Source organism: Rhineura floridana, chromosome 1 (genome assembly GCF_030035675.1).
Source record: "Rhineura floridana isolate rRhiFlo1 chromosome 1, rRhiFlo1.hap2, whole genome shotgun sequence".
Lineage (NCBI taxonomy): Eukaryota > Metazoa > Chordata > Lepidosauria > Squamata > Rhineuridae > Rhineura > Rhineura floridana.
The window spans coordinates 170,131,838-170,157,173 of NC_084480.1; the positions used below are offsets into that span (position 1 = coordinate 170,131,838).

The 25,336-nt window shown below is 45.3% G+C and overlaps 2 long non-coding RNA genes across 2 annotated transcripts; one reads left to right on the forward strand and one right to left on the reverse strand.

Moving 5' to 3' along the window:
- The first annotated feature begins 1,330 nt into the window (after positions 1–1,330).
- On the forward strand, positions 1,331–3,627 carry LOC133364594 (uncharacterized). Its single transcript, XR_009757986.1, has 4 exons — positions 1,331–1,484; positions 1,925–1,992; positions 3,345–3,429; positions 3,575–3,627. It is a non-coding gene; the product is annotated as an uncharacterized LOC133364594 (long non-coding RNA).
- Positions 3,628–6,001: 2,374 nt separating this feature from the next.
- On the reverse strand, positions 6,002–24,872 carry LOC133364589 (uncharacterized). Its single transcript, XR_009757985.1, has 8 exons — positions 24,792–24,872; positions 23,960–24,156; positions 14,715–16,675; positions 14,377–14,458; positions 13,987–14,069; positions 13,610–13,734; positions 8,803–8,868; positions 6,002–6,664 (listed from the first exon to the last, which is right to left on the reverse strand). It is a non-coding gene; the product is annotated as an uncharacterized LOC133364589 (long non-coding RNA).
- Positions 24,873–25,336: the final 464 nt, after the last annotated feature.

Sequence of the window (25,336 nt, forward strand, 5' to 3'; positions counted from 1 at the left end):
CCCAGTGCTTCCTCCCTTGCCAGCTCCACCAATAGGCATGCCCATAGCCTTTTGATTGGACAGATGCCAAAGTCAGCAACTCCTTGCATGCTGAGTAAAGTGGCTGGGAGACAGAGAAGTTCAGCGGAGAGGAAGGATCGACAGAAAGTCGCCATCCACTGAGGGAAGAAGGCCAGAGGAGGTGTTGAAGGAAATTAGAAAGTGAGATAAAAGGTTAGTATTTATTCATAATAAACAAACTGGAGTAGAAAAAAAGGGAAAGAGAGAATAAAGATGTTTATGAGAGGAACAAAAAGACCAGGGAAGAGGGATGAAAGAAACTGGCAGTCTTGGGAAGGAGGAGAGAGTAAGGTACAAGTCAAGTGCAAAAGAAGAATGGGGAGGAAACTACAGGAGATGAGTAAAAATATTTTGAGAGACATGTAGGGATGGGAAGGAAAATATAGAAAAAGGCTTCTCTGCTTAAGAGCCTCTGGATCAGCAAATTGCACCTAAAACAGGGAGGCTATGTCACACTAGCATCAGAGTAAATTTCAGTACTTACACATGCACTCTGTCTCTCTGCGCAATTGCAGTGAAACCTTCCTGCTGTTCTACATGACTTTCAGTGGTGCAGTTATATAAGTTTAGGCTGCATGCACAACCATACAGCAAGCACATGACTTCTCCCAAAAACTCCTGGGAATTGTAGTTTACACTTCACAGTGTTACAATTCCCAGTTTAACAAACTACATTTCCCAAGATTCTTTGGTGGGGGAAGAGATGTGCTTTAAATATATGGTGTGTATACTGCCCCAGCTGAGCCATACCCATAGTGCCAGCACATCTATAGAGAAGGCGAGAGGTAAATGAGGTGGTTAAAAGATTATATTTTAAAATATCACAAAATTAGAAGATCTGCAAAAGCAGTTAACCAAGTGATAAGAGTCTGGGCAGGTGGGTTTAAGTGATGAGGATGGATCAGGTCTTTCCCTTCTCCTGGACATGTTGACACCCACAATCTGTGGCCGTGCTACAAAGGACTTGCAAATAAATTCTCCCTCCTTGCTTTGTGAGCCTTGAGGTTTTGAAACTGACATGTGCATCCTGGCCCCGCTGTCCAATGATCACCAAGGTGCGCATGCCAAACCTAAAGGGCACCCCAAGGACACCAAAGCTAAAGACAGTGGAAGGCGACTGAAGAAGGCTGTTGACCTAAAACTGCCTCAGGTGTTTAACAATTTGCTTCTTAACATTTCACCTCACCTGAACAGACTAAATACCAAATAAATATGCATGACACACCAAATTTCAATTAGAACAGCCTGAGGTTGTGAAGCAGGTGAAAAAGAGGAGACCCAAAAGCCTATTAGGGACTTGCCCCCCTCCCCCAAATTCCTCCAAAAGGCGATTAGAAAGACTGACACTGTAAAGCAGGTGTGCAGAATCTTTGGTCCTCCAGATGTTCCTGAACAACTCTCATCATCCCTAGTCATCGGCTAAGGTCAGAGGCAAGACTGATGAGTTGCAATTATAATTCCCAGTGGTAGAAAATCTGGCTTGCATGCAGAAGGTTCCAGGTTCAGTCCCTTGCTTCTCCAGGTAGGCTGGGAGAGAACCTTACCTGAAATCCTGGAGGGCTACTGCCAATCAGTGTAGAGAATACTTAACAAGATGCACCAATGGTGCAAATTCTTGCAAACTGAGTCAGAACTCAGTATAAGGCAGCTTCCTCTGTTCCCAATGCTTTTTGGCTTGCTTCATGAAGTGAATGTTTTTAGCAGTTAGCTAGATACAAAGCTCCATCTGCCACCATATACACCATACATTGAGCTGTGCCCTCCCATCTTGGTTGCCAGGCCCAGCCTCCAAGAGGTCTTCTGTAGCTTTAAAAGTTGTGCAGGGGGAAGGGAGAATTTAACCTTGTGGTTTTTCCCATTACAGTGTTGAGAAAACCTGCACTCGGCTGAATGGATATCTTTGTGGAGGATCCCTAGTCAAGCTGAAAGGAGGTGAGTCAGCCACTGAGAAGACTCTTTTCAGTAGCTAACACTCTCATGCTGATTGGCTCCTAGGGAGAAGGTATTTACAAGGATCTCATTCTCAACCCAGCAGCAAAAAATGGGGGCATGGCTGTGATTATGATGAAGAGACAATTTTAGTGAAGTTTCCTATAGGAAATCATTTCCTTTTGTTTCTATTTCTGTGAATATGTGAAGTACAGCAACTCTTTGCAAAATTTACACTAAAAAAACTCCAAACATAATTGTGGAATAATGGCACTGACTTCTGCAAAACAGTCTCCAGTGGACCTCAGAAGCGTCTCAATTTGCACAAGATAAAACGGCGGGAGGTGAAATATATTCTAGCAAAATTCTAGATGTGCTCTATGTTTTTAATTGACCGTGCCCACCTTGCCTTAAATAAAGTGGTTTAAATATAGCAGGCTGAACACATGCATCTTGGGGAGGCCAAGTTTGTTTTTTCCAGCAGCTAGATTCATTGCTGAAGTGGTAATCAGTCTGATTTTACATCAAACTGCAGTTTCAGATTCCACTGTTAATGCACCCAAAATTGAAATAGAACATAACCTCCAATTTGAAACACAAAAGGCTGTCTTTACCATCATATGACATTGACCAATAAAAAGGCTTTGAAATTAATAAAAATAAATTTGACACAGATTTCTAGGATGAATAATGAGGGAAAAACATTTTCTGGTTTAGATTCTCTAGAAACATTAGTAACACAGGAAAGAAGCAAAGTAAGAAGAACACCAACAAACATACAAAAATATAATTCTCCACCTTTGGAGATGGCAGGTGTTGCCACCACTCACCATATGCTCAGAGGCACATGTTATCAAATTCTTGCAAGCTACACAGGAAGTGGATTGGACTGTGAAAGACCAACCCAAATTGTGTTTGCATTTTGACAAATTTGTAAGGCAGTACGATATCTGAGAGAGGAGGTCAGGTCTCCTGCTCCCCTGGTGTATTCACCATAGCTGCCCAATTTCCCTGCTTTTTACAGTTTGATAGAAAGATCTGTGGGCTATAGGTATGCTCTTAAACCGCGAGGTTTTTTGCCTATTAGTGAATTCTCTTTTTTATTTTAACTGTTTAGACTCTTGGGCCTTTAAGCGTAAAGATCTTTATGTATGTATGTATGTACGTATTTATTTATTGCTTGATATCCAAAGGTCCCCAAGCGACTTACACAATGTTAAAACAAAAACAAATAAAATAATTGCTCATAATTGTTCAGAAAAATAAACTGTGTATGTTTGATATTTTCTTAGTCTTTTAAGTATACTTGATATGCTGCTTTTCTTTTTCTTTCTTTTTGGTCATGGATAATTTAGGTGAACTTGAACTGAAATGAAAAAGAAATTAAAATCCTTGAACTGAACAGTGAACCGAACTAGTTCATTTTCCAAAGGGATAAAGGTGAACCAAAATGAGATCCTTTTTGATTACATTGAACTTGCACTAGAACAAGTTCCTTTTTTAAATGAATTTTCCCATCACTGATTATTATTCTGACTATTTTAATTGCATGTTTTAAAGATTGTATTCTTCATTCTTGTTTCAGAACCTGAGATCTTGTATGATGAAGGATGGGATATAAATGTAATAAATAAAAGAGATTTCTCTTCTATTTCTCCTCACCCCCACCACCCAATTTTTAGACCCAGCACCTTTCCTAGTCCCAATGTCACTAAATCTTACTGGGATCCTTCTTGAGGAAGGGTGGGATATAACAACAACAACAACGGATTATATTATATTGAACCCACTGGATCAGACAGGTGTTACAGATTGGGATGTGCTAGAATTCCACCCAATTCGGACTTGATACTGAATATTCTATCAATTTGCTTCTTCACCATTGTTGCAGGTTGGATTTTTTGTAGTGATTTTCCAAAAAAACTTTTTTTAAAAAAATCCACCTGTAAAATATCAATATTAAGAATGAAATTTTTTATCAATATTTCCTTTAGAATTATCTATATTAATATCAATATTTTTGTGAGGGAAAATATGGATTGGTAAAAGCAGGATGAGATCCCACACAGTATTAGAATTACAATCCCTACTCATTCCACTTTTGTCCCCATCCTCTTCTCTGCTGAGCTCTACAAGGGCAACACTGAAATTAAGGAACAGGAGGAACTTGACAGGCAGCACCATCCCCTGGTCTGGTTGTAAATAGGAAGGTAGACAGGTGGAGGCTGGCTGAGGTTTGTGGGGCATTGTCCCATTTGCCCTAATGGACCAGACTCCACTGCGTCAGGTTCCGCTTGCAGGCTTCCCATGGGCATCTGGCCGGCTACTGTGAGAACAGGATGCTAAACTGTATGAGCCATTGGTCTTTTCCAGCAAGGCTCCTCTTATGTTCTTAAAACTGCACTATTTATATGGGGTTCCTGGTCATGTGCAGCCCAGAGCAGTCAACCGATCAAGGCAAGTGATTAATCAATGAAACATTATTTAATTGGTTGACAGCCCTGGTAAACATACAAGGAGAACTTGTGCATGTTTGTGCACAGTCCACACACAGCTAGAGTTACATTTTAAAGAAAAGAAAGGAAAAGAAGGTTAACATAAAGGTCATGAAATTTGATCATCTCCATATTTAAGGTTACTCTAAGCGTTTGGCAAATAGCAAGGCTGCTTTTAATCCTCTGCTTGCACTTTAGTCTCATTTAATATACAACCTATGAAAGATTATTCCTGAGGTCATTATCTTTAACTGTTGAGAGCATAAATCATGCCTAAATGACTGAGGTTCTGTGTGAACTCTCGGCACGGTATCTGCCAACGATCTGATGTATGTCTTCCCACCCATCACCACTGGAGTCAGATGACATGCAGAGGAGGAGGAGGAGGAGGAAGGAACAGCCCTAACTTTTCCAAAGTGAATTGCAGAACAGATTCAATAGTATTTTCAATTCATCGGCAGACATTGACACCATGAATAATTGCAATGTGGGTGGGAGGGACACAGATTTTTACAAAAATTAACAATAGGGGTTGTGTTTTGCCAGGACACCAGTCATCGATGATTTGCAATGTTAATTAAGGGGACAACCCAAGCCCAAGTTCAACAGATGAGCAAGTTAGGATCTGTAGGATCTCTGCCTCAGCCGGGGCTATGCCAGCATAAATCCCTCATTCCAGCCAGAACTCAGCTAACTTAGCTGAAACCAGCTCAGCCAAGGCTGGTGTAAGTACTCAAAAAGGAGTATTCTGGGGATGTGGTGGGGGCATGGCCAGGCAGGTTGGAACTTATGCTGGATTCTAATTCCATTCAGCTCAGTCACGTGACCAGGCAACCTGGTGGAACTTCCAATGACAAAATGTGCAAGTCAAATGCTATGTGAAAGGTTCTTTTTCCCTTTGCCAGGCTCAGATTGTAGGAGCCTCAATCCTAAATGGGGTTTGAATCTGGCATACTTTACAGTGGAGTAACTTAAACCAGAGAAAATTACACTGGCTTCCCATAGTTAGGATTGCACCCTAATAAAATAAGAGCCCTGCTTGACTAGGCCAATGGCCCATCTAGTCCAGCATCCTGTTCTCAGAGTGGCCAACCAGATAGCTATGGGAAGCCGACAAGCGGGACCTGAATTGGGACTCCTCTCCCATACAAACACCTTTCCCTTTGGGGTGCAGATCAGAGCTGACAAGCAAAATCTCATCACTAAAATTTCCTTGCAACCATTCATACTTACACTTTCATTGTATTATTTGCTTTCTGCCTTGTCAGTTATATGCATTGTGCACATGTATGTTGGGTGTATAGACAAATGCATGGAGGAGGTGACAATAGCCTTGCTCCAACTGCCATGTCTCCATCTCAACCTCATTATGTCTACATAGGCTCCACGTTACTGAGGATTTGGCCCCAACTTTTCCCTATATGTGGAAGAGTTGTGGCTCAGCAGCAGAGCAGATGCTTTGCATGCAAAAGGTCCCAAACTCAACGTCCCATAATATCCCACAGAGCTGGCAGAGACTCCATCTGGAACCCTGGAGAGCTGCTGATAGTCAATGTAGATAATACTAAACAATATGGACCAATAGTCTGACTCAGTATAAAGCAGTTTCCCATGTACATCTGAAGGCTTGGTGGTAGAGGACATTCACAGATCTCACTGATCCCTCCCCCTTTCCCTTGCACCCAGTATTATGTGTGTGTATGTGTGTAAACAAGTGGAGGAAGAAGAGGAGGGTGAGGGGGCATCCCATGAAGACAAAAGCTGCATGCTTTAACTGAAGGGCTGCTAGGACGGCTTTTCTCCCTATTTCAGGATGGCTTTGTTGAGTCTGGCACAGAACTGTTATGCCAAAGATTAGACGTGATAAGCAGCTTCTAGAAGGATGTCTGACACAGAACAGATATGCAGAAAGGGGAACGTTCAGAAGGTATTGTTGGAATGATCAGTATAGAATATAGCAGACTTTAATTCACTTTCACCACCACCACCAACAACAACATGATTCACTTCTTCACCTGGCATAGAGGCGAGACGCAGAAGAGGATGCTGACTGGTGAAGCCGGGTGTCCATGTCCACGTCGCTCCGGGAGCCAGGCACATTCTCTGCTTTCCGAAACCTCTTGAGCTCCTCCCGGCCCTTCAGGCTGTCCGACCGACCAAGCTTGACCTCCGACCTGGAACTGAAGCCATTGGAGAGCAGAGGAAGGGGGAGAGGACGAAGGAGAGGTGAAGAACCAGAGTCCTGGAGTGTTTCCCCCCCCCCAAGTTCCAAAGGTACTACAGGCCCAGTGCACTGTTTTGGCATCACGGAGGCATTATTAGAAATGGCTCAAAGATGCAACAGTTTAAAACAAGGAAAAGATAAATCTATACAGAGTTTCCTTCTTAGAGCACTTCAGGATAGGCTCCCATGCAGGAAACAGCAGTGTCCAAATTGGCAATCCACTTAAATTTCCAATTATTAGCCTGCTATCCTGATCTGACAAGGGGCTGCCAGATCCACAATAGTACATTAGTGCGGTCAATGTGGTTGACTTCAAAATGTGGTCAATGTGGTTGACTTCTACCTTCTAGGGTTGGCGTTAGGTATAAACTAACCCTGGGAAAGTGAGTGTTGCCCAGGAAGCAGTGGCTCAGGAAATTGAGACTGTTCTCGGAAGCAAAGACACCCCCTTGGGGTTACTGCGGTCAAAGGACCTCAGGGGACAATCTTTGATGTACTTCACCTATTTTAGGCATTGAAAACAGGCTTCAGAAGTGCATGTGGCTCACATGAAGCCTTGATCTATAACCAGTTTAAATGTCTTTTCATAGAATCATAAAATGTCTCTTGCTGTGTGTACATGATATTTAAAAGTTTCCCTTTTAAAATTTGGCCAGGGGATTCCCTCCCCCTCCCCCATTTTATAATACTGTTTGCATTTTATTTTGACGTTCCCTGGGATGTTCATGCAAGGGCTCCTGTTGCTCTCTGTCCTACCATGACTTGATGTCGCCCTGATTTTCTGTCGTGTCCCTTCATATCATGAAGGCTCCAGTGCCATTTTAAAAACCAGGCTGACATTGTCATCCTTTGGCTGAGCTTCATAAAAGCACACTGTGGTTGCTGATTGCAACATGATTTTGATTGCTGGAATCACAAGTGGGGAGAGTTGCTGTTGCACTTGGGTCCCGCTTGTGGGCTTCCTAGAAGAGGCATCTGGTTGGCCACTTTGAGAACAGGATGGTGGACTAGATGATGCCCCTTTGGCTTGATCCAGCAGCCGGGCTCTGGATTCCACAGTCTGGCAAATACTCTTGGATGAAACAGATTATCTTGACCCATCCCAGTCTGGGTTCAGGTCTGGTTACAGGACTGAATTGGCCTTGAGAGCCCTGATGGATGACCTTTACCAGGTTGTTTTTGCCTGGTAGCAAATCAGCAATCGGTGCAGAGGTATTATGTGCTGATAGTTGCTCACTCGTGTCAGCAATCGTGCCACAGAATTCTGCACTAACTGCAACCCCCAGGTCAGGGAGGGGCAGGGCATTCCAACCCTGCTTGGATATGGATATCTTTGCGGAGGATCCCTAGTCAAGCTTTACCAACAGCACAATCCAAACCATATCTACAAGGATGTAAGTCCTATTGAGTTCTGTGGGGCTTAGTAAGTGTTTAGAATTGGAGCCCTCAGGAGCATCCATCTTTACTCTTTGACTGCTGTCATCTAACACCTCCACGACGCTAGGCTCCTTTCTTCCTACTATGGCCTTCTGGTGACTGGCCTGTTCTGAGGGCACTTAAACCCTTCTTGCCAGAAGCAAGTAGGCTAGATTAAACGTTTCCTACTCAGGCTCCATCTTTTAGCTAAGATTTCTTCATTTCCAATCAGAGAAATGTTTTTGTTTGAATTGTATGTGCCAAGCAACTGTGGTTGATGCTTAATGTATCATGCTTAATGACATCAATTGGGCCTGCCCCTGTGACATTACTAGGGCCCACCCTTGAAATCTCAGGGTTTGGGATGCTTCTGACCTGGCAACCCCAATACCCTAACCCTGGGCTTATAAATAAATTAATAAAGAATATGCACACATATGAAGGCAAAAGTGGAGATGGAGTGGTGGGGTGAGTTCAGCACAGAGACACAACTAGTCTGCTCTCTCTCATGGCTCACTTTGCAGTCTAGGTCTCAGTTGTGAGCAGCTGAGCAGGAAGGCCCAAAGAGGGGCTTCTGAAACACAGTCACACACAAAAAGACAGGCAGAGGAAGCAGATGTGGAGTCTACGGTTTACAGGGTAAGGACCTCCAGAAGACAGAAAAGGAGCAAGATGTACCTTTCCTAGCCCTGGTGGGCAATCCTGAAGAAGGGGTGTGTGAAACTCCTGGGTCAGGTAGGAAAACTGCAAATGAAGCAAACAGGAAGAAACCCTGAAAATAGCTTCTTGGATCTCAATGACATCAATTGGGCCTGCCCCTGTGACATCACTAGGGCCCACCCTTGAAATCTCAGGGATGGGATGCTTCTGACCTGGCAACCTCAATACCCTAACCCTGGACTCCTGCTGGGAGGAAGGGTGGGATATGGATCAAATAATAAATAAATAAAGAATATGCACACATATGAAGGCAAAAGTGGAGATGGAGTGGTGGGGTGAGTTCAGCACAGAGACACACTAGCCTGCTCTCTCTCATGGTTCTCTTTGCAGACTAGGTCTCAGTTGTGAGCAGCTGGGCAGGAAGGCCCAAAGAGGGGCTTCTGAAACACAGTCACACACAAAAAGACAGGCAGAGGGAACAGATGTGGAGTCTACGGTTTATGCAATAGATAAACTACTCAGAAGTAGTTGTAGGCAAGATAAGGTCTGGTTGCAACTGTACCAATTTGTGGGCGGGAGGGGGGAGAGAAAAAATATGACCCTTTATAGTACAAAGATGCATCAATCTGGTGATGCATGTAATACAAGGACTGACCTGCAATCCAGTACTTGTCTACTCAGAAGTAAGCTTTATTGGTTTCAATGGGACTTACTCCCAGGTAAGTGTGTACACAATACATACTCACCTGGGAGTAAGTCCCATTAAACCCAATGGGACTTACTTCTGAGCAGACAAGTACTGGATTGCAGGTCAGTCCTTGTATTACATGCATCACCAGATTGATGCATCTTTGTACTATAAAGGGTCATATTTTTTCTCTCCCCCCTCCCGCCCACAAATTGGTACAGCTGCAACCAGACCTTATCTTGCCTAATTATATCCTATATAGGGTTGCCAGGCTCAGGGCCTGAGAATGACTCTGCATCTTTAAGAGGAGAACATTCAGCCCAGTGCAGGTTTTCTCAACACTGTAATGGGAAAAACCACAAGATGGAATTCTCCCTTCCCCCTGCACAACATTTTAAGATACAGAAGACCTCTTGGAGGCTGGGCCTGGCTTTAATTTGTTCTAACATTTGTCTTTTTCACAGTCCATGGTATCGGTCTTAATATCTGTTTTCAAATTCCACATTTCTAGATTTAATGAACATGAATATTCTGATGTATTGCCACCTATTTCAACTGGGATTCTTAATCTTCTGCAGATAACCTTGAATGGACAGCCATCAATTCTCTGTGAACACAGATCTCTAGTTATGTCCTTCTAAAACAATGGTCCAATTCGCTGGAATTTTTCACTAAAATGTTTCCCCAAGTGCTAACAGAGCATATCCAAGCTTTATTTGAGTTTCTACTGTAGCCCACGAGGTGCAACATTTGGCATTCTGGATTTTGGGAAGACACATCCAAAGCTTAGTTTATCTTTTCTCCTAGAAAGTGTGGCAGAGTGGTGGCAGTGCATCATGCAATTTGGGGGAGCGCTGAACACAGCTGGCCAGCTGCTGCCCCTCCCTCCCTCCCTCCCCAGTCCCACCTCCCCCCCGCACGCTTTATTCCTTGACGGCCACCTTGGCCTGCGCGTTCTGGAACTCCTGCTGCAGCCGTGCCAGCGTCTCCCGCTGCTGCTCCAACTGCTTGTCGTATTCCTGCATCTGCGCCTTGTACCGCTTGCTGCAACGACACCATGCAAGGTCAGGGGCTGGGCCTTTGCCCACAGCCAGAGAGCACCAGGATCATCCCTGGGGGAGTCAGGGCAGGAAACGCCATGCCCTGCACACTTCCATGGGGCAAGAGCACAGGCCTCTTTCTCTCCTCCCGAACCCTGCAGAGAATCGGCTCTTCCATTCAGCTGCTGTCCATCCCGGGAACAAAAAAGGAACAGGGCAACACCCAGGGGGAAGGTGTGAAGAAGGCCCCGTTTGGAGACAGGCCATAGCTCAGTGGTACAGCTGTTGGGGGGTGCCACACTACCTACCCCAGCCTAGCCCAATAAGTATGTTCTAGGCCTACAGTGACCAACCAGACGCCTCTGCAAAGGGCATCAAGGCAACATCCCTCCCCTGTGCTTTACCCCTTAGCAAGCAGGATTCAGAGGTAGACTGCCTCTGGACTGGGGAGCCCTATTTAACTACCATGGCTAAGAATCGAGGAGCAGGGTTTGATAATCTGAAAGAACTGGGCATGTTTAGCCTGGAGAAGAGAAGACTGAGGGGAGATATGATAGCCCTCTTCAAGTACATGAAAGGTTGTCACACAGAGTAGGGCCAGGATCTCTTCTCGATTGTGCCAGAGTGCAGGACACGGAATAATGGGCTCATGTTGCACGAAGCCAGATTTCAACCGGACATCAGGAAAAATTTCCTGATAGAGCCATACGACAATGGAACCAATGACCTAGCGAGGTAGTGGGCTTTCCGACACTGGAGGCATTCAAGAGGCAACTGGACAGCCATCTGTTGGGAATGCTTTGATTTGGATTCCTGCATTGAGCAGGGGGTTGGACTTGATGGCCTTATGGGCTTCTTCCAACTCTACTATCCTATGATTCTATGATCTCAGTCGCTCCTGCCACCACGGCAAGAGATCAGCCAGGCTCGGAGAGTCCCCTCCTCAAATGTGTCAGAAAAAGATACTGTTTTGAGAGGTTTGTCCAAAGAGGTCAGCGGGCTATGAAAGAGAACCTAATGAGAGGTTTGAGGCCATCAGTAAGCCAGGAGAAGTGTCCCCTTTGAGAAGTTTGGCTAGGACAGTGGAGCAGGAAGAGACCTTCTTGAAATATTACTCCAAAGAGGCCCTTTTCTTTCCCACCATCATTCCTCCGTCTTGATGATCCCTTGTTTCTCTCTCTCTCCTCCCCAGAGCTGGCTTTCCTGCCAACAGCCAACGTATTTTATGCTGTGAACAGCACGTGCCTGGACTTCATGCTCCAACCGGGCAGCCAGTGCAATTCTTTCAGCAGTGGGGTGACATGTTGGCGATACCCTGCCCCAGTGAGCAGTCTCGCCGCCGCATCTTGCACCAGCTGAAGCTTCCGGACCAGCCTCAAGGGCAGCCCCACATACAGTGCATTACAGTAATCCAGCCTGGAGGTTACCAGTGTGTGGACAACAGTGGTCAGGGTATCCCGGTCCAGAAAAGCTGCAATTGTATTGTTTTTCTTTTAGGATGCAGTGTCTTTGGAGGATGTGGCTGTGCAGTTTACGGAAGAGGAGTGGGCTTTGCTGAATCCTGACCAGAGAGCTCTGCATAGCGAAGTCATGGAGGTCAGGATTCAGCAACTTGAAGAGGGCTATCATATCTCCCCTCAGTCTTCTCTTCTCCAGGCTAAACATGCCCTGTTCTTTCAGATTATCAAACCCTGCTCTTCGGTTCTTAGCCATGGTAGTTAAATAGGGCTCCCCAGTCCAGAGGCAGTCTACCTCTGAATCCCGCTTGCTAAGGGGTAAAGCACAGGGGAGGGATGTTGCCTTGATGCCCTTTGCAGAGGTGTCTGGTTGGTCACTGTAGGGAACGTACTTGGGCTAGGCTGGGGTAGGTAGTGTGGCACCCCCCAAATGCTGAGCTATGGCCTGTCTCCAAACAGGGCCTTCTTCACACCTTCTCCCTGGGTGTTGCCGTGTTTCTTTTTTGTTCCCGGGATGGACAGCAGCTGAATGGAAGAGCTGATTCTCTGCAGGGTTCGGGAGGAGAGAAAGAGGCCTGTGCTCTTGCCCCATGGAAGTGTGCAGGGCTTGGCGTTTCCTGCCCTGACTCCCCCAGGGACGATCCTGGTGCTCTCTGGCTGTGGGCAAAGGCCCAGCCCCTGACTCCCCCCCTGCATGGTGTCGTTGCAGCAAGCGGTACGAGGCGCAGATGCAGGAATACGACAAGCAGTCGGAGCAGCTGCGGGAGATGCAGGCGCGGCTGCAGCAGGAGTTTCAGAAGGCGCAGGCCAAGGTGGCCGTCAAGGCATAAAGCGCGGCAGGGAGGCGGGACTAGTGAGGGAGGGAGGGGCGGCAGCTGGCCAGCTGTGTTCAGTGCTCCCCAAAATTGCATGATGCACTGCCACCACTCTGCCACACTTTCTAGGAGAAAAGATAAACTAAGAGGGAAGCTTTGGATGTGTCTTCCCAAAGTCCAGAATGCCAAATGCTGCACCTCGTGGGCTATAGTAGAAACTCAAATAAAGCTCGGATATGCTCTGTTAGCACTTGGGGAAACATTTTAGTGAAAAATTCCAGCGAATTGGACCATTGTTTTAGAAGGACATAACTAGAGATCTGTGTTCACAGAGAATTGATGGCTGTCCATTCAAGGTTATCTGCAGAAAATTAAGAATCCCAGTTGAAATAGGTGGCACTACATCAGAATATTCATGTTCATTAAATCTAGAAATGTGGAATCTGAAAACAGATATTACGACCGATACCATGGACTGTGAAAAAGACAAATAATTGGGTGTTAGAACAAATTAAAGCAGAATTATCATTAGAATCTAACATGATGAAACTGAGGTTATCATACTTTGGACACATAATGAGAAGACATGATTCAATAGAAAAGACAATAATGTTGGGAGGAGGGGGAAAGAAGAGAATAGAAAAAGAGGAAGGCCAAACAAGAGATGGATTGATTCCATAAAGGAAGCCACAGACCTGAACTTACAAGATCTGAACAGGGTGGTTCATGACTGATGCTATTGGAGGTCGCTGATTCATAAGGTTGGAATAAGTTGTGAATGACTTGAAGGTACATAACAAATTATGACCAAACAGGGGGCCTTACCAAGATAGGACAGAGTCCCAGAAATCACCTCCATGACTTCGCTATGCAGAGCTCTCTGGTCAGGATTCAGCAAAGCCCACTCCTCTTCCGTGAACTGCACAGCCGCATCCTCCAGACACTGCATCCTAAAAGAAAAAAAATACATTTTGTCATCACAGAAAGCATAAAGATTATCTGCCACCTACATGCAAAATGTTGTTAAGGTGAGGTGGCTGATATTGTTCTAAGGACAGAAACCTTCTTAAATGGCATTCACAGCTTTTGTTGAGGATGGCTTTGGGAGACGCAAAGAGTTGGAGGGAAATTCATTCAAACCCAGGGACAGTGAGGCACCCAGGCTGCCCCCAGCCTCTCCCCCTTCTCAGTCTTCCCCCTACCTGATCTGGGGCGATAGCAACAACTTCTCCTCCACCAGAAAGGGGAGATGACTTATTAGGTCTTGCTGACATCATTCCATCACCTGTGAGAAAGAAAATGGGCCCAATTAGTATATGGTATTCTCAGAGGATAAACCATATAGGTCTAACTGCACAAGGGTCTTATCAGTGGAGTGAGTTTCAGGTATTTATGTTTATGTTTCAGTTGTGTGATAAAATATCTCTCCTCATTTGAGCTCTTGGCCACAAATCAAAGTGCTGGTTCCCACGTACAAAATTATGATTGTAAGTAGGAGCATTTCTGAGGTGTGGAACAGGCTCGAGACAAGAGTACTGGAGTCAAAATCAATGGAGACAGACCAAATGGAGATACGTCCCATTCATCCTTACCCAGCAGCCTCTGCCTGGTGCCCGATGGAGTCCTCTCTGCCACAGGGAAATCAGTTCCTATTTCTGCATAGAGAGGCTTTTCCTGAAACAGCATAATAAGAACTCAAGTCATATAACGGGGAGCAGGATGAGAAGAGGACTAACAGAGGCAGAACCCAGGGGGGTATTGGGTATCAGGGGTAGCCAAGGTGGTGCCCTCCAGAGGTTGCTGGACTCCAGCCTGCATCAGCACTAGGCAATGTGATGAATGGCCAGTGATTATATTATAGGACATTTACTTCAACAACATCTGGAAGGCACCATGTTGGCTGACCCTGGTCCGGATGAAGCCCTCTCACCTGCTGCTCTTCCTGCTTCTCGTCCTCTGCCCGGCTCAGGAGGAAACCTTCGGCCAGGGCCGCTGCCTGGGAACTGGTCTTGGCCCCACACTCCCTCACCCAGCTCTCCATCTCTGGGGCAGGACAGCCAGGAACTGCTCTGGGATCACCAGGTCCAGGATCTGGTTCTTCGAGTGTTGCTCTGGCTTCAGCCACTCACGACAAAGAAGGTGGAGTCGGTTGCAAGCCTCTCGGGGGCCCTCAGCCTCCTGGTAGCGGAAATGCCAGAACTGGTGCTGCACATCTGAGCTGAATGGATTCTCCCCCAAGATCTTCTGCATGTTTCCCCCCGAGAATTCTTCCCCATGGCTCTCAGTCTTAATGACATCATGTCCCAAGTCCTGCTTCAGGGGTAGCTGGGTCTTGCTGTTCCATATTTGATCTCTTGGACTCTCACGGGGTCCTCATCCCTTCCCTGCTTCTGGGAATGGTTTTCAGCATTCAGAGGCAGTGTTCAGAAGGAGCAGGTCCACTTATTCTATGATTAAAGCCAAATAGGGATCACTATGCCTAGGCCAAAGGCTGGCAGATCAGGAAAGGTGCTGGCTAAGAATAGCTGAATGTGAGGATTGTTGTTTCTACCATATAAGTTTTGATAAAAACCCAGTTATGGGGCCTATGTCTTACTTTGAAGATGGGCGCCTGGATGGCTGACAGATGGCTGACAGCAGCTCCAACGGGGCCGAGAGAACAGCGTCATCCCCATTTCCCACCTATTCTTATTTACAAACAAGCTGAAGGAGAGAACCGTTCAGGGGAAGGGCTGTAGCTCAGTGGCAGAGCAGCTGGTTTGTACACAGAAGGTCCCACTCTGAATCTCCAGGAAATTCTGGAAAAGACTGTAATCCTGGAGAGACTCTGCCAGTCAGTGTGGACAATACTGAGCTAGATGGAACAATTGTCTAATTCAATCCTATACTCCCTAACGTGTCTCTGAACTTTTACAAGCCTCTCCTGGAATATAGAATTTTGGTTTAATTTTTGCAGTTCCTGGAGTTTGTGACCTGGTTGTGATACGGAAATGGAAAGATCTTTGGGTGTAATGTGGTGGAAGAAAGCAACGAGTCTAAATTTTTTGGATTGTCATCATAAATTAAGGAAGGACTAACTTTACCTTCACCCCAGCCAGCATGAGTGATGGGATGTGGATGCGGGTGGTGGCTGACTTGCCCTGTGGGCATCTCGATTGCTCTCTTCACCTATATTTACCCTTTTAATAAAACTTTGCGGTTTACTTTCAGTCGTGGTCTTCCACATTTGATTCCTTTGATGAAAAGATTGCCAATTTTCAGTAGTGCTTTCTATTCACTCTTCAAAGGTCCCTTGTGTCAACCAGGAGGACTGATAACACCAGTCAGTGTGTGAGTAATGGGGGCATTTATAGGCATACTTTCAACCCCCCCTTAATTCAAAATGGTGTCCTAGCCACTACGAGGAACTTTGAATGGAGGTGCTTTTGCTCTGTCTAGGAATCAAATTGAGATCATTTAGCACACTAAGTCTGATATGAGGTCATACTCCCTCTGAAAGAGCAGGTCCATAGTCTGGGGTTGCTCCTGGATCCATCTTTGTCACTAGAGGCCCAGGTGACCTCAGTGGCTAGGAGTGCCTTTTACCAGCTTAGGCTGGCAAGACAATTGTGGCTTTTCTGGACCGAGATACCCTGACCACTGTTGTCCACACACTGGTAACCTCCAGGCTGGATTACGGTAATGCACTCTCTGTGGGGCTGCCCTTGAGACCCGTCCAGAAGCGGCAGCTGCTGCAAAATGCGGCGGCGAGACTGCTCACTGGGGCAGAGTATCGCCAACATGTCAACCCACTGCTGAAAGAATTGCACTGGCTGCCTGGTCGGAGCATGAAGTCCAGGCACGTGCTGTTCACGGCATAAAATACGTTGGCTGTTGGTGGGAAAGCCAGCTCTGGGGAGGAGAGAGAGAGAAACAAGGGATCATCAAGATGGAGGAATGATGGTGGGAAAGAAAAGGAAGCGCCCAAAGGTTAAGAAACCTTAGGAAAAAGAAACCAAATGCACAGTTATAAGATGGGAGATACTTGGCTCAGCGATACAACGCGTGAGAAGGATCTTGGAATTGTCCTTGATCACAAGCTCAATGAGCCAACAGTGTGATGTGGCTGCAAAAAAGGCAAATGCTGCACTAACAGAAGTATAGTTTCCAAATCGCGTGAAGTATTAGTTCCCCTCTATTCAGCACTGGTTAGGCCTCATCTTGAATACTGCGCCCAGTTCTGGTCTCCGCACTTCAAGAAGGTTGCAGACAAATTGGAACAGATTCAGAGGAGGGCTACAAGGATGATCAGGGGACTGGAAACAAAGAAAGAACTGGGCATGTTTAGCCTGGAGAAGAGAAGAATCTGTTGGTAATGCTTTGATTTGGATTCCTGCATTGAGCAGGGGGTTGGACTTGATGGCCTTATAGGCCCCTTCCAACTCTACTCTTCTGGTTCTATGAAAGGTGACCCACCCATTCCTGGCATTAAAAGGCCCATCCCCTCTCTCTTAAGATCGCCCTGTATTAAGAGCCCTCTTATGCTTTGCCTAACTTGAGCTGCTGGATCAACACGGTTTTATGTAATGCTAAAATATAAAACGTGATCCATACCGTAAGTCTTTGCTCCTTTGACAGCAAACTAGTTAGATGCCCTGATTAGAATCTGCAGATGAACTAATAAAGACTTTAATGTCATAGAATCGTAGAGTTGGAAGGGGCCTGTAAGGCCATCGAGTCCAACCCCCTGCTCGATGCAGGAATCCAGTGCAGGTTGCAGTCTCTCGGGCAACCTTGAAGCACAGAAAGCATCCCTCTTAGTGCTTTCATTTTATTTTTATTTCAAATTTACAACCCACCCTCTCTCCCCAGAGGTTGCCGAGGGTGGCTCACAATAATAAAACTACATCAGAACAATTTGAAATAACGCTCAACATATTGCTGACAGCAGTTAAAACCAGTAGTGTAAAAACTTTATAAAATGGGCTGGCCGGAAGCTCAGATCAGGTGTGTTGAGGACCCTTTGGCCCTCCAGATGCAGACATGAAACCCATGCACAAAGCCTTGACAAAGACCGACAAAAATACTCTGAGCATGAGCATTTTCACATTTTAAATTTTTACTCATCATTGTTTTTGCTTATTTATTGCCTTGGACCAGTCCCTAACTCTCAGCCTAACCTACCTCGCAGGGCTCTTGTGAAGACACAGAAAGCAGAATTAAAATGTGGAAAAAGGAAACTAAGGCTGCAATGCAATACATGTCTACTCAGAAGTAAGCTTTATTGGGTTCAGTGGGACTTACTCCCAGGTAAGTGTGTACACAATACATACCCGCCTGGGAGTAAGTCCCATTAAACCCAATGGGACTTACTTCTGAGTAGACAAGTACTGGATCGCAGGTCAGTCCTTGTATTACATGCATCACATTTTACTTGCCTTAACCAGATAGATGGATCTTTGTACTATAAAGGGTCATATTTTTTCTCTCCCCCCTCCCGCCCACAAATTGCTACAGCTGCAACCAGACCTTCTCTTACCTAATTGTATCCTATATAGGGTTGCCAGGCTCAGGGCCTGAGAATGACTCTGCATCTTTAAGAGGAGAACATTCAGCTGAGTGCAGGTTTTCTCAACACTAATGGGAAAAAGCACAAGGTTAAATTCTCCCTTCCCCCTGCACAACTTTTAAAGCTACAGAAGACCTCTTGGAGGGCCTGGCAACCAGGAGGTCTTCTGTATCTTTAAAAGTTGTGCATGGGGAAGGGAGAATTGCAAGAGAGGGTTGTGGCACAGCAATTGCAAATACTCTTGGATGAAACAGATTATCTTGACCCATCCCAGTCTGGGTTCAGGCCTGGTTACAGGACTCAATTGGCCTTCGGAGCCCTGATGGATGACCTTTACCAGGCTGTTTTTGCCTGGTAGCAAATCGGCAATCGGTGCAGAGGCATTATGTGCTGATAGGGTCTCACTCGTGTCAGCAATCGTGCCACAGAATTCTGCACTAACTGCAGCCCCCAGGTCAGGTAAGGGCACGACATTCCAACCCTGCTTGGATATGGATATCTTTGCGGAGGATCCCTAGTCAAGCTTTACCAACAGCAGAATCCAAACCATATCTACTCAGAAGTAAGTCCTATTGAGTTCTATGGGGCTTAGTAAGTGTGTTTAGAATTGGAGCCCTCAGGGCATTCATCTTTACTCTTTGACTGCTCCCATCTTCCTACTATGGCCTTCTGGTGACAGGCCTGGTCTGAGGGCACTTAAACCCTTCTTGCCAGAAGCAAGTAGGCTAGATTAAATGTTTCCCACTCAGGCTGCATCTTTTAGCTAAGCTTTCTTCATTTCCAATCAGAGAAATGTTTTTGCTTGAATTGTATGCGCCAAGCAACTGTGATTGATGCTTAATGTATCATGCTTAATGACAACAATCGGTCCTGCCCCTGTGACATTACTAGGGCCCACCCTTGAAATCTCAGGGTTTGGGATGCTTCTGACCTGGCAACCCCAATACCCTAACCCTGGGCTCCTGCTGGGAGGAAGGGTGGGATATGGATCAAATAATAAAGAAAGAAAGAATATGCACACATATGAAGGCAAAAGTGGAGATGGAGTGGTGGGGTGAGTTCAGCACAGAGACACAACTAGTCTGCTCTCTCTCATGGCTCACTTTGCAGTCTAGGTCTCAGTTGTGAGCAGCTGGGCAGGAAGGCCCAAAGAGGGGCTTCTGAAACACAGTCACACACGAAAAGACAGGCAGAGGGAACAGATGTGGAGTCTACGGTTTACAGGGTAAGGACCTCCAGAAGACAGAAAAGGAGCAAGATGTACCTTTCCTAGCCCTGGTGGGCAATCCTGAAGAAGGGGTGTGTGAAACTCCTGGGTCAGGTAGGAAAACTGCAAATGCAGCAAACAGGAAGAAACCCTGAAAATGGCTTCTTGGATCTCTCCTTCAACTAACCAAGGATCCAGGGGAAGCAGGAACTGTAGTGGACTTTTGATGCAGATGCAGCAAGCAGGAAACCAGAGACAGTCAAGGAAAAGCAGGGAGGTCAGATCTCTGAGTTCTGGCTGCCTAACTGATTCAGCAAGTCGCAGAGCTTGGAAAAGTTACTTTTTTTGAACTACAACTCCCATCAGCCCAATCCAGTGGCCATGCTGGCTGAGGCTGATGGGAGTTGTAGTTCAAAAAAGTAACTTTTCCAAGCTGTGATTATTCCGCATCAGCAGAGTGGATCTGGGGAGCCAGAACCCACACAAGTGATTCAGCAAGTGGGTAACTAGAGCTCATAACAATTTTACTGTGAAGCCTGGAGTTTTTATAGACTCAAAAGTAAAAGCTTCAAAGCAGAATCCAATTGGATCAGATCAGGGAGGTGCCACTCTTCGTTTTCTATACCTAGTATGAGTCATATGGTGATGGGATCTTGTTTTGTGGAGAGAGGTGGTGGTATTCACTCTATAACTAGTTTGATTACATACAGATTTGAACAATGGGCTCCTTTCCTGAGGGACAAAATATTACAATTATTTATTAATTTATTAGATTTATATCCCACCCTTCCTCCCAGTAGGAGCCCAGGATGGCAAACTAAAACACTAAAACTTCATAAAAACAGACCTGAAAATATATTAAAACATCTTTTAAAGCATTTTTAGAAAGCTTTAAAAACATCCTTTTTTAAAAACAAAAAGGTTTAAAAACATATTAAAAAGCAATTCCAACACAGACACAGACTGGGATAAAGTCTCTACTTAAAAGGCTCGTTGAAAGAGGAAGGTCTTCAGTAGGCACCAAAAAGATAACAGAGATGGCACCTGTCTAATATTTATGGGGAAGGAATTCCAAAGGATAGGTGACACTACACTAAAGGTCTGTTTCCTATGTTGTGCGGAATGGACCTCCTCATAAGATGGTATCTACAGGAGGCCCTCACCCGCAGAGCACAGCGATTGACTGGGTACATAAGGAATAAGACAGTCTTTCACGTATCCTGGTCCCAAGCTGTATAGGGCTTTTTACACAAAACTAGAACTTTGAACTTAGCCTGGCAGGAAATGGGCAGCCAGTGCAATTCTTTCAGCAGAGGGGTGACATGTTGATGATATCCTGCCCCAGTGAGCAGTCTCACCGCTGCATTTTGCACCAGCTGCAGCTTCCGGACCAACCTCACGGGTAGCCCCACATAGAGCACGTTACAGTAATGCAGCCTGGAGTCCTTCTCATCTGCCCAAGTGGCATGGCAGCAGGGAGCTAATGAGAAGCAAGGTGTGCAGCAGGAGCCTCTCTTGTAATTACGGACATTGCAAACTGTCCAGCAGCAGTGTGGTCAGCAGAAGGGCTGCTGCGTCGGCAGCCCTAGCATCTCTGAGGTAATAATGAGGTTATTATTGCCCTGCTGTTTGACAGCCCACATCACTCTGCTTGCTCAGTTTTCTCAATTCCTATATAGAGTGGGGTGACAGAAACCTCTCACTCAGAAACTATGGAAGTTTCCAGATCCTCTTGACTTTGATGAGAAACACTATAAGTATTTACATGCTCCAAACTTCCAAGTTGGTGAGGCATTCCAGGGGTAGTACTGCACTTTACCACTGGAGACACAGAATAGCTTTAGAATATTATTATTATTTATTATTATTATTTATTACATTTATATACCACCCCATAGCAGAAGGTTTCTGGGTGGTTTACAGCAATAGCTGCTGCCCAGGGCCTGTAACACCTGCCGCCATACGAGGGCGGCAGGCCATCTGCCCGGACCGAGGCCTTCCCAGTCGACCCAGAGCCGGAATATAATATACAAAAGAATGTAAGTGGTGACAAACAGGCACTACTGCAATGGACAATACACCCCTCCCCCCCAGACCAATTCGTGCATCCCTTCAACAGGGTAGCATCCCTTTCCAGCAAACTCCAACTCTCTCTGTTTCAATTTAAAGTGCCATTTCCTGTTTCTCAATTCCTTCCCCTCAGCTGGAGGGTATCACGTCCAAGCTGATGGGCATTTAATTCCAAAAACTAGAAAATTAATTATTATTCTGAAATTATTGCCACCCTGGGCTCCTACTGAGAAGAAGGGCGGGATATAAATTTAATACATCATCATCATCATCATCATCATCTGTCTGCAGACTCATTGATCATTAGCTCCCACTGATGAGACATCAGTCAAGCATTCTGTACTATCAGTAAGCAATCAACTCTACAGCTGTCAGCAGCTGTCACAGTATACTATTTAATGCATGCATGCACATTGCTTGGTTTTAAGGAAGGAAGATAAAGAATATTATTTGAACGTACAGTAGAATACCCATGTGACTTAGAATGCTCCTAACTATTAATGTCAGTGACATGGGAGCCCAGGTTCATCCCCTTGAGGTAGGAAGTCACATCCCCTTCAATGTATGGAATGGCTCACCTCATAGCCCCCATTGTTTTAAAATTCTACACATCTCTGCCAGTCTTCCCTGCCTTTGAACAGAATATTGGCTCCCTCAGAATGATTTGGAGGTGTGGAAAGAGGAAGCAGGCATATAATGTATAAAATGTCTTTATAATAGAACTATGAATTCACTAATAGGTAAAAAAATCCTTGCGGTTTAAGAACGTACCTATAGCCCACAGACATTTCTATCAATCTTTAAATCAGGGAAATTGAGCAACTATAGTGAATGCACCAGGGGAGCATGAGACCTGACTTCCTCTGAGAAGTCGTCCCCTACAAATCTGTCAAAATGCAAACACAATTTGGCTTGGTCCTTCACAGTCCAATCCACTTCCTGTGTAACTTGGAGGAGAAAACAAGGACCCTAGCAACATCTTGGCTTAAAGATTCGGTCTGTGGAATTAGGATTTCTACTTGCACCAGGTGGAGTGTGGAAGTGGGGCTCTAGTAGTGTGTGGCATGAGAAAGTCTCAAGGAAAAATAATTCTTTCTTCCTGAAGAGTGAGTTTTGGCAGAGAGAGATACAACGCCTTCTCATATAGCTGGGTGTCTTTTTACAGCTGTTGGGGTCCACACCAGACCCTGCTGGCACTCTTTCTGGTCTCCCTCTCTTACAGGCTGAAAAGGCAAGAGTTCCCCTTCCACTCATGCAGAACCTCCTTTGCCTTTCGGACAGGGTCTTCTCACCTTTCTGACCAATACAACTCTCAGGTTACTAACAGAATTCTCCCCAGCTAACAGTTTACCTAGACTTCATCAACTCATTATCCTGGCTCATGTTTTAAATGATCAGTCCTTTGGGGACAGGAGAGGGGGTGGGTGTATCTCTGAACAGCTGGTCTATGTGTCACAGTTGATTAGAGCGGTGAAGAGGAGAGTAGGAAAATATGACACTTCACTTATTGAGCCCTGCTGTTGTGGGGGCAGATGTGTAGTCCGACACATGTCCCCCAACCCTATGATGCCTCTAATTAATCACTTCAGCCACAAAGTTATGACACTCTCTCACCTAAAGTGAGAAGCGTCAAAAGGCAGAGGAGCAGAAGGCAAGTCAGAGACTTGGACAGGAAAGAAGATCTGAGTTGGCTTTTGTCTCTCTCAACATGGAGCATTGTCTTTCCATCTGCCTGTAAACTGCAGTAATCTTAGCTTCCTCTAGTCAGTAAAGTGATAGACTCTCTCTCTGGCCTAACTAAGCTAAGACAGCCATCATGGTCTTCTTTGAAACGTCTGTGATTGTCTCAGACCAAGGTGATTCCGAGTAAGGACAAAGTAAAACCAGGGGACAAAGTTGCATTATGATAATTCATAGCATAGGTCTTTCAAAGTGCAATCAGATAGAGCAAGATAGTGTAGTGCCATGCAAGACTGAAGTCCTTGGCAATAAACCATTAATTCAATTTACTGATTATAGACTTTCATTTTTAGAGTGGCCTATCTATTGGCCAAGCTTGTCAGCCAACCTGAGCTCAGCAGAAACATATAGCTACGGTCTCCAGATTGTAAGAGTGGGGTTTAACAGGACAAGGTATTACTAAGTGGTGGCTAGTGCTCACTGAACCTGGTGGAGCTGCATGGGGGCATGGCCAAGAAGGGGTCACGGGGGCATGGCCAAAGATGGGTTATCGGGGTGTGGCCAGGTTGTTCTGATTTTCTCCTCATCTTCCTCCCTTGCAAAGATACTGTGAACACTTGAGCATTGCACTTTTACAAACAGCACCTAACTAAACTGAAAAGTGTCTTACCTTGGTTCACAAAGGATCCCTTCTGTCACAGTTGCTTCTCTGCTGGGGGAAACATTGTGTGCCTCCCTGCCACATGTTCTGGTTCTCTCCCTGTCCTCCTCCTTTGTAAAGAAACAGTGGCCTCTCAGAAAGGAGCAGCAAACTGCAGTAGGGAATCCTCTTGCTTATCAGCTGATAAAAATAATATATATATATCCCTGCACAGAAATACAGGAAGATGAGTTTGGTAGCCCCACGAAAAGTATCTAGATTTTTAGGTCCAGGCTATCTGTCTGGCTTAGCTGCATTGCTATTGTCTAATTGTATTATTTTAAACTGAGTTTGAATTATTTTAACTGTATGTAAGAATGGTTTTAATACTGTAAATAGTTTAATGTGATTTTAATCTAGACTTTTGTATGTTTTTAATTATATGTGTGCTTTTATCTGGAAGCCGCCATGAGTTCCAGTTTTGGAAAAAGGGCGGGGTAAAAATAATGATAATAAATAAATAAATGAGGCAAGCAATAAAAGGAACATGGTGGTTGGAGGCTACTACTGACCACCCAGTCAAAGAGAAGCAAATTGCCAGTGTTTCAAGAAGGCATGGTGTAATGGGAGATTTCAATTACCCCAATATCTGTTGGGAGACAAACTCCTCACTTGTTGGAGATAACTTTCTCCTACAGAAAGTGGAGGAAGCAACTAGAAGATCAGCTATCCTTGACTTGATTCTAACCAACAGAGATGACTTGGTAGATGAAGTGGCAGTTATGAGAACTTTGGGGAAAAGTTACTACTTTATACTAGAGTTCTTGATTTTAAAAGAAGCAAAAGCTGAGAGTAGCCATACCCGTCCATTTTGAATCAGGTACGCTTCACTCCCAATACTTCCTCCAGGAAATTCAGTCCCGCTGCTGACACCAGTGTAGCACACCACCCCAATTTCCAAGCGATGCAAGGCTTCCAGGGGTTCCTGCCTTTACCCAGAGTTTTGTTTTCTTGGAAAGAAGATCAACAGAGACTATTGTGTCTTACAGGATATATGGTTTTTTATTTACACATATTCCAACCAGAGTTTAAGATGAAGGGCTTCACGGCATTATCAATCCATCAGATCATGCTCCTCATTGCCCATAGCTTTGGGTGTCCAGACCAAGCAAGCCTGTATCTCCAGTTCCTAGCCTTTCTTCAGACTAGAATAAAAAAGGCACAAGCCTGACCTTGGCTCCAGGAAGGGGGGGCCTCCAGCCAGGTGATGGGGGAGGACGGCCACTCCCTGAAAGGAGTTCCAATAGCTCCCTTTGGGTATGTGGATTGACCATTTGATAAGTCCATTAACCTACAGGCTAGCTTAACAAATGAAACTAGCCTGTCCGGTAGTATAGGTTTCCTGCT